The sequence below is a fragment of the Plecotus auritus genome (genome assembly GCF_963455305.1).
Source record: "Plecotus auritus genome assembly, chromosome: 4".
NCBI classification, from domain to species: Eukaryota; Metazoa; Chordata; class Mammalia; order Chiroptera; family Vespertilionidae; genus Plecotus; species Plecotus auritus.
In genome coordinates this window covers 182,928,300-182,942,542 of record NC_137775.1, presented here as the reverse complement: position 1 = coordinate 182,942,542, position 14,243 = coordinate 182,928,300, and the positions used below count along the sequence as shown (strand labels likewise).

At 46.2% G+C, this 14,243-nt stretch overlaps 1 protein-coding gene across 3 annotated transcripts in view; it reads left to right on the top strand.

Moving 5' to 3' along the window:
- Nucleotides 1–14,243, top strand: part of CPVL (carboxypeptidase vitellogenic like) — a 106,684-nt gene that overhangs the window by 25,396 nt on the left and 67,045 nt on the right. The gene's annotated exons all lie outside the window — the stretch shown is intronic.

Here is a 14,243-nt window from a genome sequence, read left to right as displayed (position 1 = left end):
CCAGGGTAGAAATGTTAACCTACAACTCAACAAAGAGTTGTGGGCTTAAAAAAAATATATATTTTTTTTTTCTAAAAATAAGTGACTCTGTATGGTGTTCCTGTTTACGGGCAGGAAACAAATGTTTGCAGAGAGGTCCAGCTTTTAAAGTCCTGCGCCGCCTTATTAGGAATATTAATCCTGCCACTTCTTCCTGCCGCCGCCTTCTTCCTATCTCTTTGTTGTTTTGTTCTAAAAAATACCCGAAGTAGTGGGAAGCCAAGGAGGATAAGGAGTGGGGAGACTCCTGAAGTTCACAGGTAATGCATACAAGCATGGCTAAATGTGGTTGATTGTGGTCTTGGATGGTTGTCTTCTCTGTGGGTTTTGCTAGGCCGATAATATTCCTACACTCACTCCTTCACGACTTCAGTGCCCATGAATTGAGCAGTACTCTGTGAAGACACAGGAGAGGAAACTGAACCCATCTACTCTGGACCTTTGTGGGAGGGGTGGTGGATTGTGGTGATCTAGGTTGGTTTCCTGGACAAGGGGGCCACTCACCCTCTCAAGTCCATAATAGACACAGGTAGGTATATCCTTGTACTTTACCAATTCTAATAAGCTTACTTCAAGGTCACATAGTTCTTCAGCATAAACAAATCATATTAGGCTTCTGGGCACTGTTGGGGGTATTGGTAGAGGTGCTGAGATGCATAAACAAATGCTATCCCACCACAGGGTAATTTTCTATTTTTATTTTCCAAATTGGATTTGCTTTAGAAGCCAGCGAAAACAATGAAAAAGCTGTCCCTATGGAGGATCGTATTTACATGTGCATGTGATTTGCATATAGCAGTGCTGCACATATAATTACTGGGTAAATTGCTTAATCCAGGGTGGTTTTCAAATTAAATTGCTTATGTTGGTACTGTTGGGCTGTATTTTTAAAATATGTTTTATTGATTTTTAGAGAGAGAGGAAGGGGGAGACATAGAGAGATAGAAACATCAATGAGAGAGAAACATCAGCTGCCTCTGGCATGCCCACTTCTGTGTATTGAGCCCACAACCTGGGCATGTGCCCTGACCAGGGGTCGAACCAAAATCTCTTGGTTCCTGGGTCAAGGCTCAACCACTGAGCCACACCGGCATTTCCTAGACTTCTCATTTCTGCTTTCCCAATCACGGCCTCTGACGGAATTCACCACATAGTTGTGGGTCGGGGAAGGCACGTAAGAAATGGTGAAGAATTCTAGACACTTTTGGGTAGTTCTTAGGCTGTCATCTACTCTGGAAAGTCTTTCCTGGACCCTAGAGAGTTCTTTCTCTCTTCCTTGGTGTTACTGTAGAGTGAGGCAGGTGAGGAACCTAGAGCACAAGATTTAAGGAGGGATTCACTCACAGGGTTGTACAGGTACAAGCTGGTTGTCCTCCAGATTCCTGTTGGTCCATCCCATTGGTGGAACCAAACTGGAACCCAGGGGGCGAGGAAGTCTCGTCCATAGAGGTCTGCCTTCCAGGCCACAGAGCAGAGAATAGACCTTCAAAGTAAATCAGGAAAACATGCAAATATCCAGCACATCTGTCTTAGGGAGAACTGATAGAAATTAAGCCTAGAAATATGACCTAATCCTAACAGGTGGAAATTATCCATGTGTTCTTGGAAGTCTCTTAAACTTTACACCTTTGGGAAGCCACAATGTACAATTGTGTATTAATATCACATTTATTAATATAATTAAGTACAGACATTTATCATGTCTTCTATTTGTCTTCTAGTGCTGCGGTACAAATGATCACAAACATAGTGGCTTACACAGCACACATGCATTGTTTCACAGTTCGGTAGGCCAGCAGTCTGACAGGTCTCACTGGGCTAAAATCAAGGTGTTGGCAGGGCTGCGGTGCTTCTGGAGGCTCCAGGGGAGAGTCTGTTTTCTTGCCTGTTGCAGTTTCTGGAAGCTGCCTGCATTCCTTGGCTAGCAACCCCCTTCTCCGTTTTCAAATCCTGCTTTGGTAGGTTGAGTCCTCACATGCATTGCTCTGGCTGACTCCATAGTCACATTGCCTTCTCCGACTCTTGTCTTTTGCCTCCTTCTTCTACATTGAAGGACCCTGTGATTACACTGTGCCCACCTGGGTAATCCCAGGAACTCTCCCTATTTGCAGGTCATTTGACTAACAACCTTGATTCCATCTGCAACGGTTATTCCCTTTGGCCATGGGGCTGAACCCAATCACAGGTGTGGGGGATTAGGATGTGGGTATCTTTGGTGGCCAGGCTTCTTCCCAATCACAGGTGTGGGGGATTAGGATGTGGGTATCTTTGGTGGCCAGTCTTCTTCCCAATCACAGGTGTGGGGGATTAGGATGTGGGTATCTTTGGTGGCCAGTCTTCTTCCCAATCACAGGTGTGGGGGATTAGGATGTGGGTATCTTTGGTGGCCAGTCTTCTTCCCAATCACAGGTGTGGGGGATTAGGATGTGGGTATCTTTGGTGGCCAGGCTTCTTCCCAATCACAGGTGGGGATTAGGATGTGGGTATCTTTGGTGGCCAGGCTTCTTCTCAATCACAGGTGTGGGGGATTAGGATGTGGGTATCTTTGGTGGCCAGTCTTCTTCCCAATCACAGGTGTGGGGGATTAGGATGTGGTTATCTTTGGTGGCCAGTCTTCTTCCCAATCACAGGTGTGGGGGATTAGGATGTGGGTATCTTTGGTGGCCAGTCTTCTTCCCAATCACAGGTGTGGGGGATTAGGATGTGGGTATCTTTGGTGGCCAGGCTTCTTCCCAATCACAGGTGTGGGGATTAGGATGTGGGTATCTTTGGTGGCCAGGCTTCTTCTCAATCACAGGTGTGGGGGATTAGGATGTGGGTATCTTTGGTGGCCAGTCTTCTTCCCAATCACAGGTGTGGGGGATTAGGATGTGGTTATCTTTGGTGGCCAGTCTTCTTCCCAATCACAGGTGTGGGGGATTAGGATGTGGGTATCTTTGGTGGCCAGTCTTCTTTGCAAAATGAATGCTTGAAAAGTTTGCCTAGATTATTGGCTCTCAATGTGTTCTCAGTAATTCTCACATTTTATGGTATTTGAGAATTACCTCCAAATCCCGCCAGAGATTGTGACCTGAAATTGGGAGAATTAACAGACAGGGCATGCTTGAGAAATCATCACCCCAGCCTATGGGCCACCGCCCTGTGTTCAGTGATCCTGACCCCAAAGTGGCCCATACTTCTTTTCTCCAGAAACTTCTAGAGCTGGCAAACCCAGATGGAGGTGGCGCTGTCCCCTGAATGCCACCAGGATGAGGGCTAGAATGGGGGACCGTGGAGGCGAGTGCAGCCTGTAGGGATCAGCTTCCCTAATCCTGCTTCGTTTTCCTCTGAGGCCTGCTGGGCCTCAGCCTCCACTGCACTCCCTGTCCCCCCACCCCACCCTCACCCCCACCACCACCCCAGCCCTGGCCCCAGAAACATGATTCCTTACTTTCTCTTCTGCTTTGTGGTTGCTTTTGATACCAGTAAGTTCCTCAGTGACTTCTGCATAGTGAGTCTTCTCTAATAATGATCCAGATTTGTGGAAACGAGAATTAATGGTGAGGGAAGTGATCTTTTATTTTGAAAACCAAACAAAGACCCAGTCTTCTCTGTCTTAGGTTGACTCTGAGGGCGACCGGCTTTGTCTACAGTGCAGGTGCTGCAGGGAGCGGGAAAGCTGGTTAGGAACACGGGCTTAGGTCCTGCACCCTCTCCTGGTTGCGAGACTGAGCTCTGAAACCCCCACCCCCTGCATGACACAATGGCTGAACTGTTGGGGCCCCCCCTTCATTAAATGAAGACCTAGCTGTGCATCTCCTGACCAGATTCTGTTTGGGGGGACCAGTCATGTAGCCCTAAACACATTCAAGATGATCCCAGAAGACAAAAAGCACAAGGTCGCCATGCCGGGAAGGAAGACACAGAAGCATAGCGTCCTATTGGACACGATACACCAAGCTTCAGGGGAGAGAGGCAGAGATGAAAAGACAGTGCCGCTGACAGCTGTCACCTCAAGGCATCCAGGATAGATTGTTCCAAGACCTCCTGAGGGGGCGGGGGGAAGGGCCCACCTGCAGAGCCCCATCTCTGAGGTCCCAGAGCAACCATTCCTGCCCAGTCAGTTGGGTTATAAATTATGGAACGGGCCAGTTTGGGTGAAGGAGATAAAGCATATGAGAAGGAAAAACAGTGGTCACCCAGATGGGGGAAGAGTTCCTTTTATTTGGCAGAAATATTAATTTGTTGCCTGTCTCAGGGAAGCAGCTGATATTGTCATCAAGAGAGAAATGACCCCTTAGAAAAACTGGAGGTAGAGAAAATAAGAGATCCAGGAAGGATGCCACATTTGTAATATCCTCTGAGTAATTTTTTGGGCTGCTGTTTCTCAAATTAGTTTTGTTTTCCTGTTATTTCTGCGAGACTCCCCTGTTATTGTATACAAATCAGGGCATAATGGATTCTAGAACTTGAAATTGGTGTGCAGTGGGGATACACTCTGCAAGCGAAATGAATAGGCATTTTGCATGGGATAAAAAGTATAATGAAGCCAATAAAAATGTAACAATTATGATGGCTGCTGTTAATTGAACATTGACTCTTTGCTGAACACTGTGCATTTTTTTAAATTTAATCCTTTCAAGAACCACATGAGGAAGGAATTATTATCCTCATTTTATAGATGAAGAGGTTACAGAGATTAAATAATTAGTCTCCAGTTACCCAACAAGAAGTTGGCAGAACTGGAATTTAAAACTAGATCTGGGACAGAGGGATCTTTGCTCTTGATGGCCACGCGGTGATCCTGAGAAAACTAGACCAGGAGACATTGAGTTAGTCAAGCAGGCATCAAATCTTGACTCTGCTCCTTGGGCCAAAGGCAACCTTGGGCACATTTTTTTTAACTTCTTTGAGCATTGGTTGTTTTGTTTGTTTGTTCTGTTTTAAAACGAAGACCAAAATACCTCGTTGACAATGGTTTTGAGACCAATGAGATAATGTTGGAAAGCCCTTACATTGGTGCCTGATACATAGTAAGTAAAGTTGCTGTTGTTGCTATTTTATTATTATCATCATTATCTTTATTAGTTTTCTCATTATGAGCACAATTTGGGAGGTTAAAGGAGACAGGATGTTGGGGGAGATTCCAAAATGGAAGTAGCTGAATGCCAGGCAAGACTGTGGATTAATTGCTACTGGGTAAGGAAATTACAAAGTGGAATTGGGACTTTTCCACTTTTAAGAAGATAAAGAAGCATGTTGATTTTTTAAAAAATTAATATCCTTCACATTGGGAAAATTATCTAATATTTGACCTTCTTGTAGGAGCATAGGTAATTTGTTGGAAGCATTTAGCCTAGACTTGCAGATTATTTACCTCAAATGTCATGGAGCCGAAACCTGAGATGTTTAGAGTTGGGCCTGGGCCCCTCCACTAAGGACCCCTTCACTAAGGGCCCCTCCACTAAGGGCCCCTTCACTAAGGGCCCCTCCACTAAGGGCCCCTCCACTAAGGGCCCCTTCACTAAGGGCCCCTTCACTAAGGGCCCCTCCACTAAGGGCCCCTCCACTAAGGGCCCCTTCACTAAGGGCCCCTTCACTAAGGGCCCCTCCACTAAGGGCCCCTTCACTAAGGACCCCTTCACTAAGGGCCCCTCCACTAAGGGCCCCTTCACTAAGGACCCCTTCACTAAGGGCCCCTCCACTAAGGGCCCCTCCACTAAGGGCCCCTCCACTAAGGGCCCCTTCACTAAGGGCCCTGTCTTGCCCCTCTAGCCAAAGGGAATGGCTGGGATTCCTGGAGTCTGAGGATCTTGTGACTGAGAAAGGTCTGTTTCATATCAAGGAGTCAGAAAGGCTGGGATAAGTGAGGCACGGGACACCTGGAGGCAACATTTGAGGTGCTCCCTCCCTTTCAGGATCATGCAGGAGCCCATCTTACTTAATCAGACACCAGGAAAATCAAGTGCACGGGACCAGGTTAACACAGTCCACAATCCAGTGCAAGCCAAAGCACAAAGCATTCTCTCTGCAGGTTGGAGAGCATGTCCCCAGGAGTACCCAGGAGCCAGCAGGACAGCGCCCCCACCCCCGCCCCGCCCCCTCCGGGGCGTGAAGACATGGAATCAGGCTCCGCTGGGCCTCAGCCTGTGCTGGGTTCATTCCCTCCTCTGGGTGGCAGAAGCAGTCAAGGTGGTGGAGCACAGTGGCTCCCAGACTGGCTGCTGCTGCTCAGAAATACCTGGGGAGCTTCACAAATAGGACAGACTCCCCGGCTCCATGTCCAGCCCCTCCCAGCAGATTCCGATCCAGTATGTCTGGGAAGGGCCCAGGGATCAACATTTCTGAGAGCACCACAGTGATTCCAGTGCAGTGGGCTTGAATTTGGGGAGAAAGAACTAGAGTCAGGACCCTGGGATTCTAGTTCTGGGACTGCAGTTACTGGCTGTACCACGTAGGACAGGGCATCATGCTCTCTGGGCCTCTGTGTTCTCATATAGAAACAAACATGTTAAACCTGGTTGATTTCTAAGGACCCTTCCCAGTCTTACCTTCTGTGGTTGACACTGTTAGTTGGCTTGCCTATAAGACATGCCTAAATGTGCAGCCTAAGGTATAGAAACATCCAAGAAGTCCACATCATGGTCCAGGCTGAGTGAAGGAGCCCTTGAATTTGTGGCCTCTGTGCTAACTAGCCTCCAAGAAAGTTGCCAGCCAGTGATCTTCCTCTCTGGGTCTACATGTTCCTCTCTCATCCCCTTCCATATTGAACCCGGGCCAGCCTTTGTTTCCAATACGTTATAGCAGAAATGATGGTGTGTGACCTCCAAGGCAGCTGCTTTGCCTTGGTCTCGTGGATCACTCACGTTGAGGGAAGCCAGGTGTTAAAGCAACCATATGGACAAACCCGTATGGGAGGACGTGGGCCTCCACCAACCTTGGATGAAGTTCTTCTAGCCCAAGTCAAGCCTTCAGGCGACTGCAGCCCTGCCTGATAACTTGATTGCAACCTCATGAGAGACCCTAAGCCAGAGCTGTCCAGCCAGATACCCCCGAATTCCTGACCCACAGACAATAGAAAAGGTAATAAGTGATTATTATCTTAAGCTGCTAAGTTTGTGGAGACATGTTATGCAGCATTAGATACTAATACGGCCTCTTGTCTTTTGGGCTGTGACTGTGACATCTTGGAACAACTAGAACTTCCAGAGTGGTAACTGCCAGTATTTTGTTACTGGTTTTTTGTTTTTGTTTTGTTTTTTGCTTCTCAGATTCAATTCTCCTCTCTTACCTGCTCTTGTGATAATAGAACTTGAAACACTTTCTTAGGCAGTGAACATGATATGAAGCTTTGTCAGTAGAGGGTGCTGGAGGGACATTGCAGGAGGAAGTTGGCATCTCTTCCTGTTCCCTTGTCCATTGTTTTGCCTTCCCTTCACCCTGCTGCCTAGTTTGTCAGCAGTATGTGTGTGGGGACGTTCAGTGGCACTCTGCCTGAGCTGGGTATCCAGACCATGAAGACCCTTGGCAGGCACACAGTCCTGGCTCCGTCCCAGGGATGACCATCTGGCTATGGCCCCCTCCACATGGACACCATTCATCCCAGGCCTTGACAGTGAGCAGGCTTCCTACAACCCAGCTCTCTCTGCAGCCATCTCACCAGCCTTAACCACCTGCACCCCAAGGGTGGCTTCCCACAGCCCTCCCATCACGGATACCATGCACTCCTAGTGGTGTGTCACCCTTCAAGCAACTGGGCTCCCAATATTCTGACTTCCTTTGCACCCCCAAACCCACCAGCCACAGCCCACTGCCTCTGGAGGCTTTCCTATTTGTCCAGGATTGTTGGCAGCTTTGGGCCAGGCCCCCTAGTGAACTTCTCAGCCACCCAGTGGGCTGTAGCCACCCCTTCTTTAATGAGGTCCAGACTGTAGCCTTGGGAGGGGCCCCATTCACACTTTATGGGTTTGTCCATCCATGGGTACGCTTCCTGAACCCAGGGTGTTCTTTAGAATTCACTTTACAAGTTTATGGTTATTCTCCCATTATAATGAATATGTTTTATATTAAATACTTCCTATTTCCCAGTATTTGCCCAACACTGAGGATGTAGCTCCTCCTGCTTGCTCACGGCTGATGCAGGCCAGAGCAAACACTGGAAATTGTAACAGAATTGTAACATTGAAGGTCAACCTTTCCAGGTAAAATAAATGATAATAAATTTAAAAGGAAAATATTTTAAATATATATATTTTTATTTATTTCAGAGAGAAAAGGAGAGGGAGAATGAGATAGAAACATCAGTGATGAGAGAGGATCATTGATTGGCTGCCTCCTGCACACCCACACTGGGGATCGAGCCCGCAACGTGGGCATGCGCCTTGACAGGGAATTGAACCATGACCTCCTGGTTCATAGGTCAGTGCTCAACCACCGAGCCATGCTGGCCAGGCCAAAGAAAGGAAAATTTTAAAGTTAAAGTTACTGTGGTTTCTATCGTTTGGTTGAATCCTAATTCAGGTAGCCACCCGATTCTCAATCCTTCTTTCCTGCCTGGAGACACCAAGGGCAAAAAGTGTTGTCTGGCCTAAGGAACCAGGACCTGAAATCAGGAGCCAGGGCAGCCGGTCTTTCTGTCTCAGCCTTATTCTGTCCAAGACCACAGGGTCCCCCGTCTGCGCTTCATTCTTCTCTCTTGGCCGATCAACATGCGTTGCATTTACAGGTAGTTGGCAGAAAATGGCTACTCCACAGTTTCTAAGTTTACCTGCCTCAATCAACAGAAATGAACTAACACTTCTCCTAGGGACAGAATGTGATTGGTCCAGTTTGGGTCAGGTGTTCTTTCTTGGGCCCGTCAGCTAAGGCTGAGGGAGCTGGGTCATGTGATATAACATGGGCAATGGGCCCTTTCTACTGGTAAACGCAGAGTTACTTTTTAGAGTAGGTGGTTCGGGCTGAACAGATCTCTCAAAATATGTCTTAATCATAGATGGCTATGAATCCAGTAGCCACACAGCAAAGATTTGGAAGTCACGGACATTAGTTTCCTCTGAACTGTCACCATTTCTCTTTGCTGTGTACGTAGGACATCAGGGATATGGAAGAATAGAAGGTAGGTGAGACAAAACAGGAAGAAAGTAGCTAAAATGATGTTACAGCTCATTCCATTCATAGATATATTTGAACTGTGCAGAAACCTTGTGTGCATGATTCTCTTTGAGAAATGAAAACTTAACATAGAGAAAAAGAGCAACTAACTCTTTCAGCCATTTCTTTCTTTGCATCTTTGCATCAAGTAGGGAAATTCATGCCTTCCCCCTGCTCCCGCCACCCCCGCCCCCTGTTCCTTCTAAAGTCCAACTTTCTGGCAAGAAGCACAAACAGAAGACATAACTACCTCACAAAGGAATGAGAGGTGAGTAGAAAGGTTAGGAAGGAGAAAGATGGGAAGGATTCTAGTGTGGTGTGAGCTGGCTCAGACAAATGAGACAATTCAAAACTTGACAAGAGCCAGTGGGCGCTTGAATGATGTAAGGAGGCTCAAAACAGAAAAAAAATTGAAAAAGTTAATTTTCCATCTGATGGTACAGTGGCAACAATCATAAGAAAGGAACATTTCATGAGTGATTAACACCAACCACTATAAGTAAAATTCCCCTGAAAAGCACAGAATATCTTAAGCAAGTGGCTAGTATATGCTGGCAGTGTGTGTGTGTAGAATTAAAATGCTATTAAGGTACCTAGTTAATGATTCTGGTCACAAAACCAATAGCTTTAAATAAAAAGCTCTGCCCTGATAAACACCATTAGGGTAGCAGCTACAATATCATCTGAACTGGAATCTCTGTGGCAAAATGGGAATCCATTCAAACACACTTGGGGGGATTTCAAGACATTTGCTTAGGGTACTAATGACTTCAATTAAGATAGAGCACATTACTTAAACCAAACAAATGATCCACCTCTGCATATAGAAGTGCGAAGAGAGCCTTAATTAATTTACTAATTTTACTTCTCATCTTAAGCGGTACCATTGATTTTGGTCTGTTGGTGGTTTAGTTGCTGTTTTCTCTTATAAAGTGTGGTGTTCCTTGTTGGGGGTGGGAAGTAGGGGTTGGCTGGAGTATGTACCCAGCCCTGGGCATTGGCAGAAAATGTTGCCCTAATATTTTTCCAGATACCTATGATTGCCTAGAGTCACTCCAATGAGTCCTCTGTGTAAATGCAATCATGGTACCTGAGAGTGCTGAAATTGACAAGTCTTTAATCGACACCCTCCCCCACCCCAGTGTATGAACGTACTGCCTCAGTGATATGTGTAAGGCCTGAATAGAAGGTTATCTCCACCATGTTACATAGAAGAGGGCTTGGGAGGATGGATCAGGAGATGGGTATGGCTTGATGGGGGACGGGTGAAAAGGAAGACTCAGAGTATCAGGGGATGCTATCCATAGGGGGCAAGTCCAATGGGGCAGGAGGATTAGTACTAGTTTAGCTCCACTATGCTCGCTTAGAAGCCAGGAGAAAGGAAAAAAACTCCCTGTTTCTAAGAATCTGTTTATACACAGAATGTTAAACCAATAAATGAGTTTTACTTTCTTCAAATGACAACCTATAAAGACATAGGGACAATGGAATGCGCTGATGTGAGAAATTGTGAAATTTCCTCCTTTGGGGATTTTAAAAACAAAGGAAAACACACAAAACAAACAAACAAACAAAAAACCAGAATAGATAACCTGCCTCCTTCTGGGTTCATTCTGGAGCCAACTCAGAGGAAGGAGTGTACAAGTTCAAGTTAGCCACCAGGGGTCACCAGAGAATTGAAAAGGGCTTCTGAGGCAAAGCCATAGTTTATTGTTCATCAACAAAAAATGCTGGTCTGTGGGACCTGCAGGCCCATACTCTTTAGTTGCAAGAGAGACTTCTCACTTAACTATTTAGAATTCTTTTTATATTTGGAATTTATTTGTCCCTTCTTTTAATCATCAGCATTTGCTACACTACTCTAACCCAGTGGTCGGCAAATTCATTAGTCAACAGAGCCAAATATCAACAGTACAATGATTGAAATTTCTTTAGAGAGCCAAAAACCGACTTCTGCGCATGGGCCATGAACTTTCAATCGCACTGTACGTGCGTGCTCGCACGTGGTATTTTGTGGAAGAGCCACACTCAAGGGGCCAAAGAGCCGCATGTGGCTCGCGAGCCACAGTTTGCCGACCACTGCTCTAACCTAAATGTCCTTAAGAGAGATTTGATTTGATTTTTAATCCTATCTAATAAAAGAGTAATATGCAAATTAACCATCACTCCACTACACCCACCAGCCACGCCCACCAGCCAATCAGGAGCGAGTATCCAAATTAATGCAACCAAGATGGCTGTGGCCACAGAGCGAGCAGGAGGCTTGGGTTTCCCAGGCAATGGAGGAAGCCAAGCTTTCAGCACACCCTGGCTGGCCTAGGCCTCCACTCAAGGCTACAAAGTTTCAATTATAGAAGATAAATAAATCCCAACAAAAATGGCTGTGGCCATGGAGCAAGCAGGAGGCTTGGCTCCACTCAAGGCTACAAAGTTTCAATTATAGAAGATAAATAAATCCCAGATACCAGGGCCTCCGCTTAGGTCACCGGGGGGCATGGCCAGACTGCAAACCACCGCAGGCTCCTCGCCCAGGCTGCCCGACACCCCAAGGGAACCCCCACCCTGATCTGGGACACCCTTCAGGGCAAACCAGCTGGCCCCCACCCATGCACAAGGTCTCTATCCTATCTAATAAAAGAGTAATATGCAAATTGACCATCACTCCAACACACAAGATGGCTGCTCCCATTTGATCAAAGATGGCTGCACTCATGTGGACACAAGATGGCCACCACAAGATGGCCAGCAGGAGAGGGCAGTTGGGAGGACCAGGCCTGCAAGGTAGGGCAGTTGTGGGCAATCAGGCCAGCAGGGGAGGGCAGTTGGGAGGGACCAGGCCGGCAGAGGAGGGAAGTTGGGGGTGACTGGGCCTGCAGGGAAGAGCAGTTGGGGGGGACCCAGGCCTGCAGGGGAGGGTAGTTAGGGATGACCAGGCCTGCAGGAGAGGGCAGTTAGGGGCAAACAGGCTGGCAGGGGAGCAGTTAGGCATCAATGAGGCTGGCAGGGGAGTGGTTAGGGGGTGATCAGGCTGGCAGGCAGAAGTGGTTAGGGGCAATCAGGAAGGCAGGCAGGCGAGCAGTTGGGAGCCAGCAGTCCTGGATTGGAGAGGGTGCAGACGGGGCTGAGGGACACTCCCCCCCCGCCCCCCCCCCCCCCCCCCGTGCACGAATTTCATGCACTGGGCCTCTAGTTAAATATATAAATGCTTATCAGTAGGGGATTACTCATCTTTCAGCCCAAGTGTTAAGCTATCACTAGAGGCATTCTTTAGGTATTCACTATCCTGTCCCTCCATTTCTCTCTAGTAGCACCCATTTATTTACTTCTTTACATCCCAACTCACCAGAAAAATTAGTCAGATCTAACGTTTAGATAAGTATGCCAGGCACTGCTGTGAGTGCTGTGCATATGTTCACTATTTGAATCTGCACCACAACCATATAAGATAGACATTCTCTGTCTTCTTATTTTTAAGCAGAGGACACTGAGAAACAGAGAAGTTAAGTCACTTGCCCAAGGACACACAGCTGTAAAATAGTGTATTTGGAATTCAAACCTTGGCAGTCTGGTGCAAAAATCCATGCTCTTAATCATTCAATATCTGATATGTCCATGAGTGGGAACGGGTCTCCATCCCCAGCTCTAGAGTAATGCCTATGGGTAGTCTGTGTTATAGGTTTAATGAATTAATATATTGTCATAAATTCAGTGTCATACTCCTCAGTCAAATGATGATATGCACTGACATGAAGAAATTTTCACAGCGGATTGATAAATGAATACAGCAAATATAGAGTATTATTTATAGCCTGATCCTATTTTTGAATACAATATTATATAGCATACATAATTATCTACAAGATATGTATATATTTATGTGTAGGGGGTGCATAGAGAGAAATCTGGAAGACTAAACATCTGATGATCATCTCTAGGGAACTTTCGTATACCCTATTTGAATAAAAATTATTATGAATAAGTACTTTCTTTGTAATATAAAATGTTTTAAGTAAAAGTTTTAAAACTTTTGGCAAAAATCAATGCCCTATTTCTTTGCTTCACACACTCTTGAATTATGGCTTCAAACAATAAATATTTTTATTCTTAAATTTTGTAAAAAACTGTAAATGAATTAAAGCAGTTTTTTACTTCATTTGATCCCAAGCTCTGCAATGTACTTTTGTTCAGTATGTTTTCATTTACTTTTATTCTTGCCTAATTGCTGGGTGGAGAGTGGGAGAAGGGCTGCATTCTCCCGATTGAGCGCTAAGTATATCACCTTAGAATTGTCACCTGATAACTCTATGCCATTCTTGTGGAATAATTATTTTATATGTTACTATATTACAATGTCACACAGTATTTAAAAAGTCTGCATACTGTGATAACCCTAACTCGGGTTTTTAGCATTGACCTTTTAAATCTTTATCTTCCAGCATCTGACTTTTGCATGTCATTCCAGATAAGGGCAGTATTAGTTCACAGGTTGGTTGGCCTTTTTCAGGGAAGAAAGATGGATGCATGGAGTTTCCTTTAAAAAATGGGCTTGTTCAAGGGTGGTTGAGCTCCTGCACCTCCTTCAGGAAAGTAAATTTGAGGAGCAAGGGCGGCTGAGGTGAGAGGTGTGCATGCAGGTCTCTTAGTGTGTAAGCATCCCAAGAATGCAGTGTCCTGGCCTTCAAAGTTGCATAATAAAGATGTTTGGCACCAAGGTGCTCGGCTTGACTTTGTAGTGTGGCCTCTCAGGATCAGGCTATTTTTCTGAGAGCTGGGAGCTCCCTCATTGTGCCAGGTCACAGGAAGGGACATGAAAAGCCAGGGAGGATAGGGTGGAGACCAGATGGCCCGGGGCATCCAAGAGGGCAAACCCCCCATGGTCCCGCCAGATTCTCAGCCCTGCTGCCTGCACATCGAACCACGTGAGAACTTCAAAAAGACCGATGTCTGCTCACCCCATACCAATTGATTTGGAAGCTCCGGGATTTGGGCCTAGGCAGTAGTTTTTTGTTTGTTTGTTTGGGTGTGTGTGTTTTAAAGCTCTCTAGGTTATTTTAATGGGAGGCCGAGGTTGAGAA